A 5,599-nucleotide genomic window follows, 5' to 3' on the forward strand; every position below is an offset into this window, starting at 1 on the left:
TCTCCTGCCTCCTTCTCTACAGGGGAGGGGCTCAGCTGTGGTCTCAGCTTGGGTGGGAGGAGCTCACACTCTGACCCCAGCCCAGGTGCCAGTGTCAAGAGCCCTTGGAACCCACCTGCCCTAACCTCTAATTGCACAGCAGGTTTGCTTCCCTGAGGGTGGGGCGAAGGGCAGGGAACATATCCACAGCAGACAGACATTCCCTGTGGTCAGTGGGTAGCCACCCCTTCCATGCCCCAGGCTGCGTGGAGATGTCTTTCATGAACTCTGGAGGGCTCAGTTCTCCCCCTGCCTCCAGCAACAGGGTGCATCTCGGCTCTCTGTTTATTGCTCCTTCCCCCAGACTATCCTCCTCACCCACCCAGGCTTTATAAGCTTCTCCTTCCCTTAATACCCACTTCTTGTTTCTTCTATTTCTTTCTTGACATCCTGCTTTTATGTTTTATCCTCCCAACTCCCACCCTGTCTGTGTTATTGGGGCCCCTAGTGCCTCTGCCTTGCCCAAGGGTGCCTCCCCTTCCCTTGTCCCCTTCCTAACTGCACTCCCGAGGGCCCGGCAGGCTCAGTTATCGTGTGGACCCAGGGAGAGGCTGTCCATTCCCCACAGCCTAGGTAGGTGCCACCCCAGGCCTGGCCCACTACTCTGGCATCTCCCTAGGGATGGGGTGGGGCTGGGCTTCTCCTTCCTGTTTGGACAGGGATGATAGGAGATGGGGAGCATGTCATTAGTGATGAGGTGGCTTAATTACAGCCCGCTATGCAGTCTGGCTTGTTTACTTTGTAAATGGGCAGAGGAAGAGGCAGATCAAGCATCAAACTTCACAGTCACGATCAAAAGATTAAGGCATTTCCCCAGCCCCTTTGTTCTCTTTCAGAAAGGAATCAGACCATGAGCGGGCTTGGGAGTCAGAAAATACCTTACAAAAACCGTTTCTAGAAATGGAGGGGCTGGAAGAGCCCAAGATATGGAGATGATCGAAATAATATTCCAACAGGGGCCTGGTGGTATTTTGAAAGGAGGGAAGGGAAGAAATCTCATCTTTCTCTGAGCAAGACGGTGCTTGCCTGGACATACCTGTGTGCGTTCCTGCTGGGGTGGGGGGAGCTATGACTGGGCAGGGGTGGGTGGAGCTGTAGAGAGTTCAGAGAGATTTCCTTTTTTCTTTTCTTTCTTTGTTTAAACAAAACAAAACAAAACAAAAAAACAGAAGAGAGAAAGAGGGCTCAAGAGGACTTGGTCTACATAGTGAAGCTAGAGGCCTGGCCTGGGGTAAAGGCCTTCCGTGTAGAAGTGCTGTGGGGAGAAACAGGGAGAAACGGGCCCAGAGGAGCTTGGCGGGGCCCAGGCCAGGACTTACTGAAGACAAAGGACACTCAGACTGGGAAAAAGGAAAACTGGTTCTCAGACCCCCTAAGCCCGAGGCAAGCCAGGCAGAGCAGGGCTTGGGTGACAGAGCCCTAATAGGCTGGGGACCGTCACTTTCCTCTGGGGTCCCAAAGAGGAGAAGACAGGGGTAAGAAAGAGAGAACTCAGGCTTCCCTGCAGAAGCTTGGGGAGCTTGGGGATCCAGGGGACTCTGAGGACCCTCTTTGGGCAGGAGGGAGAATTCTGACCAGAGGCTCCACTCACCTGTGCAACATGAGCCTGTCCTGGAGATTCCGCAAGGCTGCTCTGGAGGCGACTGGCAGGTTGTGCCCAGCACCAGGGCATGGTGAAGGGCAAGTGGGGGCTGTGACCCAGCCATGCACCCCGCAATGGGGCACCTTTTATTTCATTGGCACCAAGGCACTGAATGAGAAGAGAGGCATGTGCCTGTCCTGAGCTGGGCTGACACAGAGGAGGACCGAGAGGCTGATGCTGGGTAGGGGAAGCCCTTGACCCGGAGAAGGGTATCTGCAGAGAGGCAGATCCCCATGCGTAACGCAGTGGTGCTGTAGAAAGGTCCATGAGACCAGTAGTCATGAGGGGACAGCTGCCAGGTTCCAGGTCCCTGACTGTGATTTGCTTCATTTGTCATAAATAGATGCTCATGTGGGAATTTTGACCTTGGTGACTGCCTGTCTGGGATGTCATTCAGCACAGTATCCATAACAGAGTAGGCACCTAGTAGGTGTGAGTGGAAGTAAATTTAAATTGATGCTGAGCCTGGCAAGGTGACACAGTCCTATAATCCCAGTGGCTTGGATCCCCTCAGTGAATTAGCAAGCCTCTGTCTCAAAATTAAACAAACAAACAACAACAACAACAACAACAAAGAACTGGGGATTTAGTTCAGTGGTAAAGTACCCCTGGGTGCAATTTCCAGTACCAAAAAAGAAATATTTTTATTTTTGAATGGGGATAGGGTGCCTCCTCGCACGCATCCCTTCCCTGCCCTTCCTCTCCAATGCCCCGGATCAGATGGCAGCAGTTGTACCCGCTCCCTGGTGCATTTCCTCTCTGCCATGGGGCTGAATACCCCTGGAGCCTGCGTGGTTCAGTTCAGGAAGATGGAGAGTTTGGGGAGGGACACAGAGAGGACAGGGAGGAAGGCAGATGGACAGGGTTGTGTGAGCTAGCTAACTCTGGGTGAGGAGGGAACCTCCTCTCACACCTGCTGGCTGGTCTTGGACAGGCAGTGGGTCCGATTTCTGCACTGAGCTCCTTTTCTAAGGGAAAGCAGAGAATTCTAGGTCATGGCTAAGGTCCTGTGGTTCATCCCTGGACTGTGTTGCCCCAAAGTTAGCTCAAGAATCCTTCCAGCTGCTTCTCTTGTTTATGAATGACCTTTTGCTTATAGATTCTGGTCCTGTGTCAGGGGCAGTCAGAAGGCCAAACCACCAGAGAAAAATGACCTTTCTTATCCATCTTCACACCAAGACTTCCTGACTCATGTCCATTTGGCATTGCCACAATGACCCATCTGGGGTTGCTTTCTATTTACCTCTGATACGATGTGTTTTGTGGAATGTGATTCTTGCCCTCTGGGACTTTTCTAAACCAAAAAAAAAAAGGGATTATGGCACAGTGGACACAGCTGCCTCAGGCTCCCTGGAGACCTGTTCCCCCCACTGCTCTATTCTTTAACCTAAAGCACAGGCTCTGTGCCGTTGCTTCCCCTGGGGACTGTCACCTGATTCCACACTCTCTGCAGGAGAAGGGAACCACCCACAGCCCACCTGGGCTCCCACTGCTTCAGGGATGCTCCACGTACCTGCCCAGGTTGGCCTACCTCCCACCCCTCACTCCAAACAGCCACACATCTGTCTTGTTCTGGTTTTGTTTGTTTGTTTAGGCTAGTGATGACTTAGGATAATCAAAAAGCACATTTTAGGAGATTTTTTTAAAAAATCAGAATTTCAGTAATAGCTCATCAGAATTACTCGTTTTTGTCTATAATCCAACACAGCTATGCAGAATGAAAACGATAACAATTACAATGGAACAATTTTAATGTGCTTATATTTTGTCTCTTCAGTTTGGTTAACTTCCTAGAGGAGAAAGACAGTGTCTTAGACATCTCTCTCCATGTCTAGCATAGAACTGAACACGTAGTAGGTGATTGGTTTCCTGCCTATTGAATGAATCAATTTCTTCAGGCCATGGACACAAATTAGTCCAATGAACTCCAAGAGCGAGGTGTGGCATGTGGTGAGTGATGAAAGGGTAGCCAACACGGAGAGGGCTGGAACTGTGGAGATCTTCCTGCCTGGGCCAAAGGCAGTTCCCTGCAATTGTGCCCCCTGGGCACCTGTTAGAGAGGGCATTTCTGTGTGGCCATGATCACACCACTGCTGTGGGGAAATCCCCTCCACCTCTGCCTAGTCCTTCTCTGTCACCACCACCATCAGTGTCATCTCCATCACCATCATTACATCCTTGCTGACACTCCCCAGCACAGGGCCTGGCCTACGGAGGGGAGGGGGGCACACAGTAACTGCCTCCAGCCTATGGTTTCTGAGCATGGCTGGGTTTAGTTCATGCTCCGGCATTTTCATGGGCACCTGGAAATCTGCCTTGGGTTTATCCTAAGTCTTTCCCAATTTGAGGATCCAGACTTTCCTACTTTGTAAAAGCTCTGTTATGGGTCCTCAGTAAGAGGCTTAGCTCTCCCGCACATTGGGGCTCACTCTCAGCCAGGCAGATGGGGTGCAAAAGTGAGCCCAGGACACTGCCATAATCAGAACCAGGTTTCTTTCCTTTGGGGATCCTGGGGTGAAGGGCCAGCTACTGGGGCTTCTAGAATAAGACAGCCCTTCAGGAAGGAGAAACTTTTTTCCTTCCCTCTGCCCATCCCTATTTTGGCTAAATTTGTCTCAGGACTCTGGAGTGATGTCTAATCTTAAGCAACAGCCTGACACAGGCCCCTGGTTCTGTGGCAGCCTCCCTTTCCCCTCACATCACACTTGACTCAAAAACATAAGATCTGGGTGCAGTGGCACACGCCTGTAACCCCAGCGGCTCAGGAGGTTGAGGCAGGAGGATTATGAATTCAAAAGCCAGCCTTGGCAACTAAGCAAGGCCCTAAGCAACTCAGTGAGACCCTGTCTCTAAATAAAATATCTTTAAAAAGGGCTGGGCATGTGGCTCGGTGGTTAAGCATCCCTGGGTTCAATCCCAGGTATCAAAATTCAAAGAAAAGAAAAACATTATCAAAAAGGACTCAGCCCACATGGACTCAGCCTGCATGCACCAGAAAGCCGCTGCCTCTTTGCCTCTGTCACATAGCATGTGGTCAGGAACACGGGCTTTGACACCAGGTATACTTGAACTCCAGTCTCAGCTCTGATTGAATGGCTGCTTGACCTTGGGCAAGCTACTTAATGGCACTAAATGCCAGTTTCCTCAACTGTAAATAAATTTAGCAATGTGAGGGCTGAATTATAGATCCACATATCGCCTGGCAGAATCCTGGCTTGGAAATGAAGTGAACCGTAGGCCTTCGCTCCTCTGTTAACATTATTACTGAGATCATCTTACGGCTGCCCCCACTGCTACTATGGCTGGAAGTCATTCTGTAACCCCTGCTCCTTTAAGGCAGCCCCTGTGATGAGCACCTTGGGGGTACTAAGCCCAGCTTTCAGGAGGCTCCTAAAACCCCATCAAAAGTAGCCACTCTTCCTCTGCAGCCTCTGTTTCATAATTCAGAGTGCCCTTCTGTTACTCTGGAGGTTTGGCTCTGGTTTAAGTTCTTGGTGCAGATCCCCCTCATTGGCCTGCAGGCTCCTTAGGGACTGGGACCATATGTCAGTCACTACCCCACCCCACCCTCAAGGAATTTACATGATTTGTTGACATTCTCACACCAGAAAGGAGGCGAAGCTAGCATCTGCCCAGCAGGAAGCACACATTCAACTGCGGACCCTCAATCAGGCTTAGGAAACCCCAAGCCACCATTTCAATTGTGCCCTCCCTGGCCCCAGGGTCAGGCCCTGCCAGGAATGCTGGGAGGCAGGTCCACTTCTGCTTCAGGGACTGAAGGGGAAGTCCTCTGAGGCAGGTTCCAGCCTCCGTATCTCCCTGCCTTGCTCATCTTTCCCCATCTGCACCCCAACAGTGGGAGCAGCTGTCTGCTATCTTCTGCCTGATGCCAACAGTCAAGGCCCCTGATAGAGTTAT

The sequence above is a fragment of the Urocitellus parryii genome, chromosome 5, assembly GCF_045843805.1.
Source record: "Urocitellus parryii isolate mUroPar1 chromosome 5, mUroPar1.hap1, whole genome shotgun sequence".
Taxonomy (NCBI): Eukaryota; Metazoa; Chordata; class Mammalia; order Rodentia; family Sciuridae; genus Urocitellus; species Urocitellus parryii.